This window comes from Mus caroli, chromosome 12 (assembly GCF_900094665.2).
Source record: "Mus caroli chromosome 12, CAROLI_EIJ_v1.1, whole genome shotgun sequence".
Lineage (NCBI taxonomy): Eukaryota > Metazoa > Chordata > Mammalia > Rodentia > Muridae > Mus > Mus caroli.
Window position 1 is genome coordinate 5375956 of NC_034581.1, and position 16964 is coordinate 5392919.

The following is a 16964-nucleotide window of genomic DNA, read 5'->3' on the forward strand; positions in this document are numbered from 1 at the left end:
ATTCAAGTGATGACATGAAAAATGGAAGAGGAGGGGGAGAGCTTCATCAGTGTCATTCCATCACTCTCTGAAGATTCCTCTTCTATACTAAAAGGCCTAAGAGATTTAACCAAACTCCATGACTCCTCTGTTCTAGAAGAACACAGGAAAAAACTGTTCTATACTTTGTCTGGACTGGAAAGTCAAGTTCTATGGTTACCTATTTGTTTGCAGCTTGTACTTGAGTCAGAACTCCAAAACCCATTGTCTAAGAACACCAGAACTCCTCTCAGTACATGCCTGGTTCACTTAGCTGAATACTTAGGGACATTTCTATGCCAACAACTATCAGGTCATGGCTGGCATTCAGACCAGAATAGGAAGGGAGTAAGCAACTGGACACTGTCTTCAGTTTCCTGATATACAATTCATTACATAGTTTATTCAACTGAAGTATATAGTCTAATATATATATATATATATATATATATATATATATATATATATGTGTGTGTGTGTGTGTGTGTGTGTGTGTTTGTGTGTGTGTATCCCATCATCTACAGGAAACCAGAATTCTTTAAAGTGAGCATGTGCACAGAGATAGCAAGTATTTGGGCTGGCTCAATGGATGGAGGTGCTTGGCTGGGACCTGATGACCTGGAATTGGCATGATAGCAGGACAGCTTACGTCTGCAGATTGGTCCAAGGAGAAATGCTTTCCCTGGAAGCATTAATTTCACTGGAACATTCATACCTGTAATCCCAACACTTGGTAGGCTGAAACAAGACTGATACAAGTTCAAGGGCAACCTGGGCTACATATTGAGTTCTAGGCTAGTTGGTGCTATCCAGATAGAGTCTATCTCAAAACAAACAACAATCAGAAATACCGCTCATTCCAAGCCAGGCCTCATGGGCCCAGGAACCAGATCAGGCAAAGCAGAACTCAGGGAGAATGCTACAGTGAATAAGGATGAGGTCGGTGGAGACAAGACAGGACCAAGTCTAGAGTGTGAAGAGGTTTGACTTAATGTGAGAATGTCCCTCCATCCAATACAGAGTCCATAATGCAAAAATGTCCAGCCACACATGACACATGGCTAAAGATCACTTGAAATATGGTTTGTACAACTGAGAAACTATACTTTTTTCAAGTGGTTTTTTTCACTGTATATTAATTATACACGAGAATGGGTTCATTACTACATTTTCCTACAGTTTATAATTATGTGTTTCATTGATATTTGTCTTTGTTACCATCTCTTGTCCCTTCCCCACTCACACTGAATGACCCCCTCTTCCCAGCTAGATCCCTAGTTTAGTGCCTTTAAAAAAAGAGAATTATTTATTTTATGTGTATGAATGCACTATCACTGCCTTCAGACACACCAGAAAGGTGCATCAGATGCCATTGCAGACGGTTGTGAGCCACCATGTAGTTGCTGGGAATTGAACTCAGGACCACTGGGAGAACAGCAGTGCTCTTAACTGCTGAGCCATCTCTCCAGTCCCCCCACCCCCTTTTTTAATGACCAAGCGAGCTTCATTAGGACTGCTGACAGAAGCATAGGTGAAGCTTTGTTTACAGGTGCATAAGCACCTTAACCAGAGGCCACACCACTAACGAAAATGTCTCTCGCCACCCCTATCAACTGTTAACTTTGCACAAATACCCAGGGAGGAGAGGATTCCCATGAAGCCCTCTCCTCTTCATGACAGGATGTTAATGGACTCAATTTTATGTAGATCCTGTGCTGATAATCGCAGCTGCCATGGTTTTAAGGGTACAACAACCATGTCATGTTGGGAATTCAACCTTTCCATGCTGCTTTCTTCCAGCTCTTACATCTTCTCCACCTATCCTTTCTCAGTGTTCCATGAGCCTTGGGGGAGACTATGTAGCTGGCTCATGTATAGCTGATGCAGGTGATCCAGTGGTCCTTTCTTCTCAGCACTTTGACTAGTTATGGGTCCCTGCAGTTACCGATGCCCATAGAAGAGTAAAGCTTTTCTCAGTGTTTTAGAAGGGCAATCTGATGAACACATCTCATCCATTAGCAAAACACCAGCACCAGCTTCCTTACTGGGGTCTATGGCGTCCCAGTTGTGGGCTTTTTGCCAGTTTTGTTTGTTTGTTTGTTTGTTTTTTCAGTTTTTCAAGACAGGGTTTCTCTGTGTAGCCCTGGCTGTCCTGGAACTCACTCTGTAGACCAAGCTGGCCTTGAACTCAGAAATTCACCTGCCTCTGCCTCCCAAGTGCTGGGATTAAAGGCGTGTGCCACCATGCCTGGCTGCTTTTGCCAGTTTTACAGTACCAGATATGAATTCCCTCCTTTGGAGCAGACTTGGAAAAAAAAAAAAAGCAATTGGTTACCCCTGTAACAGACTTGCCACTGCAGTAGCAGTGGGTGCATCTTTTCTAGTGGACTGATGCTGTTGCTCCCAGGGTCTGAAGTTGAATAAGATTATTGATAACAATTCCTCCTCAGCAGCCTGGGTAGCATCTTCTAGCACTATGAGAGCTAGGGAATAAGGAGGAAACTTCTATTCTAGTTCCAACTTGATTGTTCTGAGTCCTGTTCTATGACCAGTGGCACATGGGATCTTCAGCAATAGGGTTTTACAAACCAGTTCTGGTAGGCAACCAACAATAGTAACAATTGCTTGTAAAAAAAAAAAAATCCTTTAAAATTTTACTTAAGTTTAATTGAAATATTTAAATAGGCACATGTATCCAGTATGGCAGTTGTCAACCTGTGGGTTGTGACTTCTCAGTGGGTGTTGAATAACAGGGATTGCCTAACACCATATGAAAACACAAGTATTTACATCATGGCTCATAGCAGTAGCATTGTTATGAAGTAGCAACAAAAATAACTTTATGGCTGGGCAGTGGTGACCACACCTTTAATCCCAGCACTTGGGAGACAGAGGCAGGCTGATTTCTGAGTTCAAGGCCAGCCTGATCTACAGAGTGAGGACAGTGAGAAACCCTGTCCAAAAAAACAAACACAAAAAAAAAAACAAGAAAAAACAAGCAAACAAACAACAACAACAAACCTTTATGGTCGGAGGGGTCACCAACCTGAGAACCTGATTGAAGGGTCACAGCATTAGCTGCTCTAGCAGCTACCATTCTGGACAGTGTAGTGCAGTTCAGCTAAATGTGTGGTTACTGTTTGGCTTTTGGTATGCTGTGTAGGGGTTCTGTAATCTTCAATTCTCTCTGTTGATTTTAAAAATATTTTCAAGCAATATAAATGAAATTATTCGTGTAAATCAAAGTTGCATGGCTCTTGAGTCCCATAGAGGAAAGTTAAATGAACTCATCTGCCAAGTATAGTTCATCTAGTGGTGTCTGGAATAGGCAAAGGAAATAAAAGAGTCTGTCTCCAGACAGACTTGATTAGAGTGCAGTGTTGACAGCTGCTATCTGGCCAGGTATTGTTCATGTCACGAAGGGGTGTTGTGACTGAGCTGAGAATCAATCCCAATCTATACACTTCCACAGAGGAATCCCACAGATGCCTCGTGGATGGACACTAGAATACGTGCTAGTGCCTGGGAGTGCAGCCAGTATGAGAAAAGCAATAGACAGAAGGGAGTGGGGGCAGAGAGTGGAACCAGTGGGAAAGGAAAACAGTGATTGCTAGCACTTCCCTGGGGAGCACTTACTAATGAATAAACAACCTACGCACATGAGAGAGAAAAGACCAGGAAGGCTTCTGTGATCCGTAGACCCACAGGAAGATGGGATGAGGTAGGTTGCTCCCCCTGGACAGAGAAGCCTGGACCACACAAAGGAAGCTAGAGCAAAACTTGGGAGTGGTGAGAACTCCCAGGAAAACCCTAGGAAAGCAGAGGGGCTGGCTACTCAGTGTTCTTTCTTGGCGTTTCGCATGTGGTCATGAGTGTGTGGAGGGTGTGGACAACTTGCACGAGCTGGTTCTCTCCTTTCTCTCTGTGGGCTCCAGGAACAAACAGGTCATCAGGGTTGGTGGCAAGCACCTTTGCACACCAAGCCAGCTCGCCAGCTCCTGCTCAGTTTTCTTGGTGTCAGGGACAAGGCAGGCTGAGGCATGTTGGCTGTGGCTGGTCTCTTGCCCTTCTTCTACTTGGCACACCCAAATGTGGCAGGGTGCGTTTGCACTCACGGGTCAGATTTGATGTTGTTCCTCCTATTTGCTCACTCCAGACTCAGGGACACTGAAAGTTTCTGGTACTGTGCCAAGTTCCCAGGGGTGTCATCTGGATGTGCACACACCAGTTTGTCAGCTGCACAGAGCCAACCACTTTCACCCCCTGCTCCTCTTTGTTTCTGTCCTGGCTCATGAGCCTGCAGTGGGTGTGCTTCGTGTCTTCCTCCTGTGACAGAGCCACTCTGGAAGTGGAAATATCTGTACCAAGAATGTTGTCTCCAGTGTTTCCAAAACCAGGAACACCAGAAGGGCTGACCTCCCTTTAGAAATGCCCCTGATTTTGTGTGTTATTTTACCTTCTCTGTGCTGAAGCAATCCGACTTGTAACACCCAAATGTCAGACCTCAGCCGCCTGGGACTGCCAAGTAAAGTCCTAAATGTACAGCAAAAAGAAAGCCTGCCTTTGCACAGTAGTGACAGACCCTCACCAATCGCAGTAACAAAGCCCTCACCAGTCCCCTACCCTTCTCTTTCTGAGGTGGAGCCTCAGATCACTAGCTCCTCCTTCAGGAACGTTGAGGCCCAGGATATACTTTTCTTCATTCAACCAGATTCCTTCTGGGGCATCTGAAGCTCAGGCATATCCATAGAGCCAGACAACAGAGCTTTGACCAGCCTTACAGCTCTGTCCAGTTCCCGCCAAGGTACCTGCAGGAACATGAACAGAAAGATTCAAGTCTCATACTCAGAGCTTCTGTGTCCTTTCACAAACAAGGTCTCTGAAAGTCTTTAAGATGCTGTCATTCTTTGGGCCTGAGAGCTGCCATGAAGGCCTGAAGGCACATTGTTTTAGTTCTGTCTTTTATTGTGATGAACACTGTGACCAAGAGCACCTGGGGAGGAAAGGGTTTATTTGGCTTACACTCCCACATTGTAGTTCACCATTGAAGGAAGACAGGACAGGAACTCAAGCAGGGCAGGACCCTGGAGGCAGGAAATAATATACAGGTCATGGAGGAATGTTCTTTATTGGCTTGAGCCACAAATCTTGATCAGCCTGTCTTCTTATACAACCCAGGACCACCAGCCCAGGGGGTGGCCTGTAGTTAGCTTGAGCCTCCCACATCAATCACCAATTAAGAAAATGCACTACAGACTCCCCACAGGCCAATCTGGTGAGGGTGGTTTTTTTCAGTTGAGTTTCTCTCTTCCCAAATGAGTCTAGCTTAAGTCAAGTTGACATATAACTAGCCAACACAAACCACTAGAGGTGACAGGAAGTTGTACTGTCTCAGCTTATTTCCTCTTGTGGAGATGAGACTAGCCCTGCTGGACAATCATAACCAGAGGTCAGTGGGCTGAGCGGACCAGGCAAGGGAGTGGTCAAATTCTGGAAATGAGATGGCATCAGCCTTTGGGTGCTCTTAGCCTTGCCCAGTTGTTTCAATTGTACACTCGAGTGTTTATAGGCGACGTCACCCCTCCAGTCCTAAGGGAGAAGACAGTCATCACACAAGTTCAGCTAATCCCAACCAGCCTCATGTCTAAGGTGAGTGGGTTGAGCTGCCAGGCTTCCAGGAAGGTTCAGTGGATTTTTCCTGTGGCCTCCAGACTCGGCATCAGCGGCGCCACCGTCAGTACCTATGCTGGCCCTGAGCACCAGTGGCCTCCAGTGTCAATGGCTAAACTCCATTCCAAATGTCAACATAGCTTGTTTATAATTTGACCCTTGTTGGTCTCTGCTGGAGGCCTCATCAGCCACAATGCTAGCTGGACCCCCCCCCCAATACCATACCCTAGAGAAATGTATCTTGTACTATTTTCAGTATTTCTATTTGAGAGGACTTTCTTAGCTGTAGCAAGCCACAACCTTGTGCCAGGGGAAGGCTTTCAGGGTACCAGTAGATACAGGTCTGGGTCCAGAGTCCAGGGCAATACATGGTGGAAGTCTGTCAAGGAATTATAAGTAGTTGGGGGATAGGTATGAAGGATTTCCATGGTGTTAAGAAGTGATGGGATTCTTCAGGGGCTGTGTGGGCCTCCCTGGCTCACCAGAAGCCTTGGGGACCAGAGAGGTGACATCTTTGCAGGTTTTCTGCCAAAGAGGAGAAGAGTTTGGAAACTTGAGCTGACAGGTCCCCTCCCTGGGGGACTCTAGGGTCTGTATTTCAGGAAGCTTTCACTCTTGAAACAGTCCATCCATGGAGCTGGGTACATGGTGTATCTACAGTAAACCTCTGTAGAATGGCAGACTCCAAAAGTAAGGTCTGTGCCCCTGCTGGTTTTCTGGCAAAACAGGCAGCAGCTTCCATACTGAGTGTGGAGAGACAGGTTGGCTTTACTGCCTTAACAAGAAGTCTCAGACTTCCCACTGCCTCACTGTAAACTTCTTTAGGAGACAGAGTTTTGGAGTCCCCATGAGTCTCGCATCCAGCAGGAATCTGGCCTTACTCCTGTCAGACTGATTCTGGTGGTTCATCCTCAGTGCCTGAACAGTTGGTGGCTTCTCTTCCACAGCTCAGCAGCCCTCTTCCCCAGAGTAGCTCTCCCTTGTGGCTAGGCCATGTAGCAAGCCAAGGCAAGTTGGTAGCCTCGGAGGTTCAGAGGCTACAGAGGTTATAGCCAATGCCATCAAAGCTATTTGACCAAAGAGACTTAGACAGGATGAGTAGATGCCTTCCTATGATGTATTCATTTATTATTCATTCATTCTCCATCATCCTGCGTTCAGTACTGTCTGGGAGATGGAGAACAACATGGGAAGGAGCATGTCTCTGTTGTCATGGTGCTTTATTTGAGTGACAGAACACAACAGTGAACCGACAAATGATACTTGAGCCAGCAATGATTGCTAAAGAGTAAAACCCATTAGAGGACTGGCTGAGAAGAATCTGAATGTAGATGCGCTGTCAAAGGAGGGACATTTGGAGAAGGTGTGTGGAATTGAGGAATGAGCCACATGTGGATTTGGTGGAAACATGGTCCGGGCCAAGAAAATGCTACCACGGTTCATCTGAAGTAAGAGTTCCTGCTGGGTTTGAAGAGCAGTGCACATCCAGTGTGACCTAAGTCAAGGTGAAAGGGCTAAGGGACTTGAGAGGGAACTGAGAGCCAGATGGGAAAGGCTACGATTGTGGTTCTGGACTTCCTGTTTGTGACGCGCAGAGCTATTAAAGTGTTCTAAGAGCAGAAGTGAACTTCTTTTATAAAAGGAGCACACTGAAAGTAATCCAGACACACAAAGACAGGACAACATGGTCTCACTCATATGTGGAAGCAGAAAGTAACAACAACCACAGCCACAAACTGATCTCACAGATAAAGAGAGCAAGAACAGTGGTTGCCAGAAGCTCAGAGAGGATAGTGTGGGCAGGGGCTGGCTCAGGGTTAGAAAATGAAGGGGCTGGAGAGGTGGCTCAGACATTGTGCTTGCCTAGGTCCCAAAGTTCAGTTCCCAGCACTTACATGGCAGCTACAGCAATCCACAACTCCAGTTCTAGGGAATCTGAGCCCTTCTTTTGACCTCTGTGGGTACCAGGCATGAATGTGGCACAAATATATACATGCAAGCAAATACCCATATACATAAAATAGAATAAATAAATCTTTTTAAAAAGAAAATTATAGTTAGATAGAAGAGGTAAGTTCTAGTGTGCTATAGTGCAGTACAGTGACTACACTTATAACAATCTATTGCATATTTCTAAATATCTACAAGGAATTTGAATATTATCACAAAGACATAACACATCTGAAGTGACAGACATGATTTTTAAAAAACACCCTTAGTTTGATCTTTACATGTTGTGTACTATATCAACATATCACGCTGTATCTCAAAAGTATCTAAAATTATTATATCAGGTAAAAATAAAATAAAATATATGTTAAAGGAATTTTTCCAAAATAAAAAGTCATTAGAAAAAAATCCAAAGAAAACTTGGTATAAAGAGAGAGACCTGTTTGAAAACATGGTAATGGCCATCAAGATGACTGAGTAGGTCAAGGGCCTGCTGCCAAGCCTGGTGAACTAAGTCTCATCCCTGAAACCTCCAGAGTAGAAGGTGAGAGCCATTTCCTACAGTTGTCCTCTGAGCTCTATGTGTACATCATGGCACTCAAGTGCCCTGACACACACACAAATACATAAATAGGTAAATAAATGCAATTTTAAAATTATTTTGAGATAGGGTAGTCCTGGCTATCCTGAAACTCACCATATAGACCAGACTGGTCTTGAACTTAAAGAGATGTGCCTGCTTCTGCCTCCCAAGAGAGGGATTAAAGGTAGGTTCTATCCACAACAGCAGCATTGGAGGAGGCAGAGACATGTGAGCTCTGAGTTTGAGGCCAGCATCTATATGAATTTCAGAACCTCCAGGGCTATGTAGGAGACTTTGTCCCAAGAAACAAAAAGCAAAATTATCCCCCCCTCAAAATAACTGGAAAGAAATAAGTATTTTAAAAAGTTAAAAGTTAACTAATCACAGAAAAGAGAAAAAGCAGCTACCTGTGATAGCTCATGGTTTCATAGCCTATAAGCCTAGCACTTAGGAAGTGGAGGCAGAGGGTTAGGAATTCAGTGTCATCCTCAATTACATAAGGAGTACTGGTCCCATGTACAGAACCTCCAGCGCTCCCATGAGAGAGGCTCACTGTAAAAAAGTAAGACATGCATCCCCTTGCTGCCTGACTTCCCGTCCGTTGTACCCTGTGATATCCCTTTGCCACATTCTGCCATCATGATGCCACCCACCATGAAGTAACACATCCAAGGTGGCGGTCACCAAGGGACAAGCTGTTTTCATGTTTACCCTTCAAGACTGTGAGCTACATAAAGTTACCCAGCTTGGGTATTTCAGACTGATAGCATGCTCTAGGAAGAACTACTTCACACCCAGCATACAGGAAACTGTGGACACTGAATCCAAATCTTCTGTTTAACTGGGAAGTTTTTAATAGGACGTATGTATCTTTCTAGTAGAAATGCATCTCTAACTTAATGACAAAGTAAGAAAGCACAAATTACTTTGAAAATGTCGACTGCTGATAGCTCAGGATGTAGAAGACAGCAGTAGTTTTTTCCTGGAAATCATCAACTACTTAATTCCTAAGCCTATGACTCCCTGACTCACATCCTCACAAGCTGACAGTCACACCAGTGGTATGCAATTATACTCTAGAAGTTATAGAAGTGCAGTATGTCTGAGACAGTATAGGGTCTCTTGGTCAACTTTTGTGCTTTCCTTAGTCAGAAATATTAAATAAGGCATAGATTTCCTACATCTAAGATCTATCATTTATAACTTAAGCTGAAGAAGGCAATGCTGAAGAGAAACTATGATATACCCCTAAGAAACAATAACAAGTTAGGAAAACCCTCCTTTTGAGGTCTGAATGAAAAAATATCTCCCAAGGGCTCAGGCATTTGAAAACTTGGTTCCCAGTTGGTTGTTCTGTTGGGAGAGGCCACAGAACCTTCAGGAGGAGCAGTCTTGAAGGCAGTACATCAGTGGGGTATGGGCTTTGAAGGTTTATAGCCTCACCCTGCTTCCTGCTGGCTCTTTGCTTTCTGTTTGTGACAGAGATATGATCTTTCAGCTTCCTGCTCCTGCTACGTGTTGCTCCTCCATTATGGGCTCTTCCTCTGGAAATATGAGCCAAGACAAGCTCTTCCTTCTACAGGTAGCTTTTAGTCATGGTGTTTCATCACAGCAACAGACGAGGAATTGACCCACCCACTGTATCCCTGTACACCCAGGACATTCCTTCTGACTCTCCCTCTAAGCAGGAGACCTCTTTTTCAAGGGGGCGCTAAAATACACACAATTATACAGTACTGGTCTTGTGCACAAACCCACCATAGCTTATCCAAGCTAGGATAACTGTTTCCAGAACCTAAACACCGAGGCTCATCAGACTGTGATCACTAAGGCATTTCTTCACAATTTAGAATTGAAACTTTGTTATAAATCAAGCTTCTGTCAACATACAAATCCTGACAAAACCAGGCTGTCTTGGAAGGGAAGAGAGCTCATGGCAGCTCTGCCTTGGCAGACTGAGAGCCCCTACTTCACTTTAGAATCAGAGTCGTCAGTTTCAAACATACCAAGATGCTACGAGGAGATGGAGCAGGAGGCACTACAGCTGTCGCTCCAGCTGGACATCTACCAGGCTAATCTTAGTTGGCAGAACACACCAAAGCCCACGAGAGTGGGAAAGACCAGACCTGTGACTTACGGTAGGATGGAGGGGGTTAGGCACTAGCAAATACTCTTCAGAGGATTTCTACCGAGTGACCAGAGTCTAAGCTGTTTGCCAAGAATTCGATTATCATTGACTAAGAGCTCTTATTCCACACAGCCATGGTTCCCTCAAGCTAAAGAGAGGCAGCTCTGTTATGGAATTCGTGGAATATAAACCTGGGCCCTGGTAGCCCTAACAAGCTGTGTTCAGTCACCCGCCCTCACTATGCCAATTATAGAGACAAGTTATACTAATAAGCAGAGAAAGGAAATTCACTTGGCGCCATCATATTTGGAAGAGGAAGAAACAAAGAGGTACTTATTAATAAGTCCATCCTCCAGGAACTGCAGGCCTTTTGGGTTTATAGAGGGTAAATGGTATGCTTACATCAGCGGTTCTGGCCAAGACATTGCCTTGGCTCCTGGTCTAACCTGAAGGTGGTCTGACAAGATGTCAGACTATGAAATCTCTTCCTGGAAGACAAGCTCCTCTTCTGGCTAGTACCAAGTCTTCAGGATTCCCTTTCCCCCAGCATGTGAGAGAGAGAGAGAGAGAGAGAGAGAGAGAGAGAAAGAGAGAGAGAGAGCCACACGAGTCTCTATTTAGAACTTGCTCCCTCCAGCCAAGATGGTTAGAGCTTTACTCAGTACCCAGCATTACAACTGCAGATCATACTGGTTCCAGATGAGAAACATAGCTTTCAAAAATAGTTTACTTAGGGCTGATTAGATGGTTCAGCAGGTAAAGACACTTGTCACTAAGCCACATGACCTAATTTTGATCCCCAGGACCCACGTGATGGAAGGCGAAAACCGACTCTCACAAGTCCTCAGAAATTCACATGCCTACCCCTCAAATGAAGAACTGTAGTTCAAAAATATTTTAGTCTGGCAGTAGTGGTGCACATCTTTAATCCCAGCACTCAGGGATGCAGTGGCAGGCGGATCTCTGTGATTTTGAGACCAGCCTGGTCTATAGAACAAGTTCCAAGATGACCAGGGCTACACAGAAAAACTGTTCAAAAAATGTTTTTTTCCCAATTTCACTAATCCACAGTACAGAGTAGGTATGCTAGATCTGCCCGTGGGGAACTTGACTTACAAGAATACAAACCCCAGAACACAGTGGCCTTTCTATTTGACTGACAGGCAGGAAAGGTGGGAGGAACACATTACAGGACAACAAAGATCCTGACTTGAAAGAAATGCAGCCAGGCTGGGGATGTAGCTGACGGCTGAAGTGCTTGACTAGCACAAAGCTCTGGGTTCTACCACAGCACCTTGTTAACCGGGAGCCGTGGGACATGTCTCTAATTCTAGTAGTGGTGAGGGTGGAAAGACCAGGGGTTCAAGGTCATCCTTAGCTTCAGAGTGAGTTCCAGGCCAGCCTGGGCCACATGAGACCATCTCTCTAAATGGATAAATACACAACGCACTTGTTTAGAGAAAACAAAGAAAAGCACCACTCCTCAGAGCAAAGGTGCTCTGCACTGACATGACATGTGTGCAGTGTTTACTGCTAATAATAAGCAAGGTAGAAAACACCAAAATATCTACTAGGTGATGAGTAACTGAACAAGATGTGAAACATCTGGTGCAGTGGGATATTATTTTCCCAGTGAAAGAAATGTGGTACATCTGACATGGATAAACCTTCAAAAAAAACTAAGTGAACCAAGACTAACATGAAGTCATAAATAATTCCATTTTAATAAAATACAGAAGTCAATCATTTATTTAGATTAAAAAGTGTTATGAATGGCTGTAATAGTGATGCCAGAACATGAGGAGGCTGAGGAAGAAGGACCGCAAGTTTGAGACGTGTTGAACTACACAATCAAAAAATACTGAATTAAAGCCCTTTAGTGGTTGTTTAGAAGTAATGGGAGAAATAGGAGAATGGCAGCATGAAGATATATACTTCGATTCTGAAGTGATGAAAAATATCCTACAATTGGCTATAGTAATGGGTACACATACATATGGACATCGGTGGCTAAGAGCACTGGCTGCTCTTCCAAAGGACCTGGGTTTGATTCCTAGCATCCACATGCAAGTTCATAATTGTAACTCCAGTCTCAAGGGAGACAATCAGATGACTTCTTTTGTCCTTTGTAGAGACTACATACCTGTGGTGTACATACATGCCTGCAGGTTTACCCACATACATAAAATAAATAACAACAATGTAAACATGCTGAATAGTAAACATTAAACAAATTATACCTAGGTAGTGATGGTACTCTCCTTTAATCCCAGCACTTGGGAGGCAGAAGCAGACAGATCTCTGAGTTTAAGGCCAGCCTGGTCTACAGAGTGAGTTCTAGGACAGTCAGGGCTACATAGATAAACCCTGTGCCAAAAAAAAAAATCAAAGAAAAATGAACACATTATAAAGTATATAAATTGTATTTCCATAATTCTTCAAAAATAAGAACTAACAAGGTTGTCTACAAATTTAAATAACAATAAGATATGCATAAAAATTGATAATAAAGACATGGGAAAATATATTTTGCTGAAAAAACCTCAAAATTTCATTTTCTGGGGTTGGAGAGATGGCTAAACAGTTAAAGAGTGCTTACTGCTTTTGCAGAGTAACCTGGCTTTGGCTTGGTTCTCAGCACCCACATAGCCATCTATAATTCTAGTTCCAGTGGATCTGACATACTCTGACCGCCATGCATTTTTGATTATATACAATACATATAAACACAGGCAAGGCAAACATACATACCACTAAATGAATAGGTCTTTCGAAAAATTCACATTTTTTGCAGATCCTGTACTAAGGAAGAATTTAACACTATGATTTCTTTCTTTTTTATTTGTTCTTATTTTTAATTAGATATTTTCTTTATTTACATTTCAAATGTTATCCCCTTTCCTGGTTTCCCCTCTGAAACTACCCCTCTTCCCTCCCCACTCTCCCTGCTCAACAACCCATCCACTCCTATTTCCTGGCCCTGGCACTCCCTGGGCATGGAGCCTTCATACGACCAAGGGCCTCTTCTCCCTTTGATGACCGACTAGGCCATCCTCTGCTACACATGCAGCTGGAGCCATGAGTCCCTCCATGTGCACTCTTTGGTTAACACTATGATTTCAACACGATAAATTGCAAAAGATGATCCATGCGTCAGGAAAGCAGAAGCCACATTGTTTATTTCACGGTTGTGTTCCATGTGGTGCTGGGGATGGAACCCGGAGCCTCACTCGAGCTGGGCAAACTCTCTGTCATTGAGCTAGATCTCCAGACCATTTAGGCTTTTTTTTTTTTTTTAATTATTTGAAACTAGGTCTTTCATATGTAACTCAGGCTAGCCTTGAACTTGTGATCTTCCTGTCTCAGTTTCTAAGGAATTGGGATTACAGGCATGTATCACAATGCCCAGCTACACGCTAATTTTTTTGTTTGTTTGTTTGTTTGTTTTTGAGACAGGGTTTCTCTGTGTAGCCCTGGCTGTCCTGGAACTTACTCTGTAGACCAGGCTGGCCTTGAACTCAGAAATCCCCCTGCCTCTGCCTCCCTAGTGCTGGATTAAAGGTGTGCGCTATCACTGCCCGACAGAGACTTAAACACAGGGAATTAGTTACACAGGCATCCAAAAAAATGACAAAACAAAATGGGCCAATGAAGTAATGCAGAGTTAATAAATGCAGTAAATATTTAATCTCTTGGGGAAGCAAAGGAATGAAGGTGAAACAAAATGAGATAGATATAATCTGAATTGAGAAACTAAGAGGACAAATCCCATGTAGTGGGCACACGGATTCCCAAGGAAATGGGTGGCCTGGATACTGCTGTAGCACAGGAGCTCCCAGAAATAACTCTGGGCCTGAGGTACTGCCTAGCCCCTGCTTAGAGACTAAGGAAGTACTATGAGCTAACTCTAGGAGTGTGCAAAGAAGCTGAAAACAGGAAGCAACTGCTGCAGTTGGGTGGACAGAAGTTCCATGCAATCAAGAAGCAGCAAGAGGCTTCTCTTTCCTTCTGGCATCCAGTGTCTCTTCAGCTATCCTCAGAGCCTATCAGGTAGTTCAATGGTAAAGACTGCACAACCATAGCTTTAACGGCATAAGCTGAAAAATGAGAGACCAACCATCAGTAGAACTGACTTGATTGCAGCCTCAGAATGAGATAAGAAGATGGAACTGCAGGGCTGAGGCAGCCTGGAAACCAAAACATCACTGCAGGTGCAATTACTCACCACTGGAAGGCTTGGCAATGCATACTTAGTAATTCACAAGCTGAATGAATGGGAAAGGCTTGATTTAATCAGCAAATTCAGAGGAATGGCCCAGTTAGCAACAGAATGACCTATGCAGAGGATAAAGCTGTTCCCACTTACTAGCTTGTGCCCTGGGTGGTGGTGCTAATCTCTGACCTCAGAATTCCAAAGGTGGAGGCAGGAGGTTAGGAAATGTAAGGCAAGCCTGGTCTACAAGTTGAGTTTGAGGCCAGCCTTAGTTACAAGAGATCCTGCCCACAAACAAACACTTTCTGTGAAGATAAAACATGAACAAAAGTACCATTTTGAATTTCTGAACATGTTGTTGTTGTTGTTGGGATGGGTGTCAAGGCAGGGTTTCTATGTAGCCACGGCTTCCTGGAACTCACTCTAAAGACCAGACTGCTCTCAAACTCAGATCTGCTTGCCTCTGCCTCCTGAGAGCTGGGACTAGAGCTGCGTGCCTCCACTGCCAGGCTAATTTTTGGACATCTTTATAAAGGACCTGTACTACGACTATTATTTTAAATTTTAATTTTATGTGATTGGGTGCCTTGTTTGTGGGTATGTCTGTGCAGCATGTCTGGGAGATGTCTTGCTTGCATGCTGGGTGCCTGCCCTAGAAATGGAGTTGCATGGGTTATCTATCTATCTGTCTGTCTGTCTGTCTGTCTATCTATCTATCTGAGACTGGGTTTCTCTGTGTAGCCCTGGCTGTCTGGATCTCACTCTGTAGATTAGACTGACCTCAAATTCAGAGATCCACCTGCCTCTGCCTCTCAAGTGCTGAGATTAAAGATGTGTGCAACTCAGCACTCACTCGGGTGAGCACCAGAGTGAGATCCGGACAGCTGGGGCTACACAGAGAAACCCTGTCTCAAAACAAAACAAAAACCAAAAAAAAAAAAGATGTGTGCAACTATTGGCCAGTGAGTTGCAGGTTTTGAGCCATCATGTGGGTAATGGGACTCAAACTGAGGTCCTCTGAAAAAGCAGCAAGTGTTCTTAACTTCTGGTCATTTCTCCATTCCTGACTTGTATTATTTTTATAAAGATAACAAAGTTATAAAATGAATTTACAAGAAGCTTCACAAACAGTCCTGGGGGAAAGGGCCACTTGCATAGGGAATATTAAGATGAAATTATGCTCTAGGATGCAATCTGCCTAAATTGCTGCTTCTCAATTATAACTGCACATTTTAACCACCGAGGGGCTTTTAAAAAAAAACAACGTCTAGGCTCCAGCCCAGACCCATTAAGCCACAAGCTCAGGGGTAGGACTTGGGAATTGATGTGTGCTAAATGTTCCCCGAGTGACTGGGATGTACAACTCTGGTCAAGAACCACTTGAGATAACAGGTCACATGGATACGTCCCAAGATGACTGTCCTGGCTACAAAAAAGAGTCTCGTGACCAGAGCTAGTTACTAGGGGAGAAGGAAGAACCACATGAGATGGGCTACAGCAGCCTGACCCCAGCCTGGCTTCTCTTGTCATAAAGTGCCTGACAACAGGAACCAAGAAGACGACCAAGAAGACCATGTGTGTTCTTGTTTACAACCTGTGTGTGTGTGTGTGTGTGTGTGTGTGTGTGTGTGTGAGAGAGAGAGAGAGAGAGAGAGAGAGAGAGAGAGAGAGATTGACTTTCTGAGTTGGCATCTCATTGTATGTTGCTGATTCAAAATGGATAAGGCACACCCATTACAGGAGCAATTTCTAGTAAGCATGATGAACTATTGTGATTAGCTTACTAATGCTTCTCAAACATTACTTTGTATAGGCATTGCTTGAGAATCTTTTTAAAATGCAGATCCTGATTCAGTAGGTTTGGCCATGGGCCAATTTTGGCATGTCTAACAAGCTCCCAGGTGATTAGACTGGCTGGTTGAGGTGTCAATTACAATGTCCATCTTAACTGCCAAGCACACGAGATATTTATATTAGCTGAGGAATACATTCTTTCCTTGTAGGTAACTCTAAAGAGAAGCCAATTATAATCACAAGGGCTTAATGAGCAGAGGAGTGCAAAGCGTATGTGAAGGCACAAAAGCAAGGAGCTGCTCACTGAGCAGTGAGATGGGTGGGATAAGGCAGTCAGATCACTAAAGGGTGGGCCCTTACTGTTCTTCAGAACACAAAACCATAAGGGATAGTCTGAGAAAGAACTCTTCTGGGTCCGATTACTGTGGGAAACATTACATTCTATGTCTCTCACTAGGGTATTTACAATGGCTACTTTAATTTTCAAGATGCTAAGAAGTTTTCCTGCAATAAAGAAGCCTTTCCTCAAATAGATAATAACTGATAGGTCAGGCAGGATATGTTAAAATAAAAACGAGGGGCTGCTCTTCCAAAAATTATTCAGACTT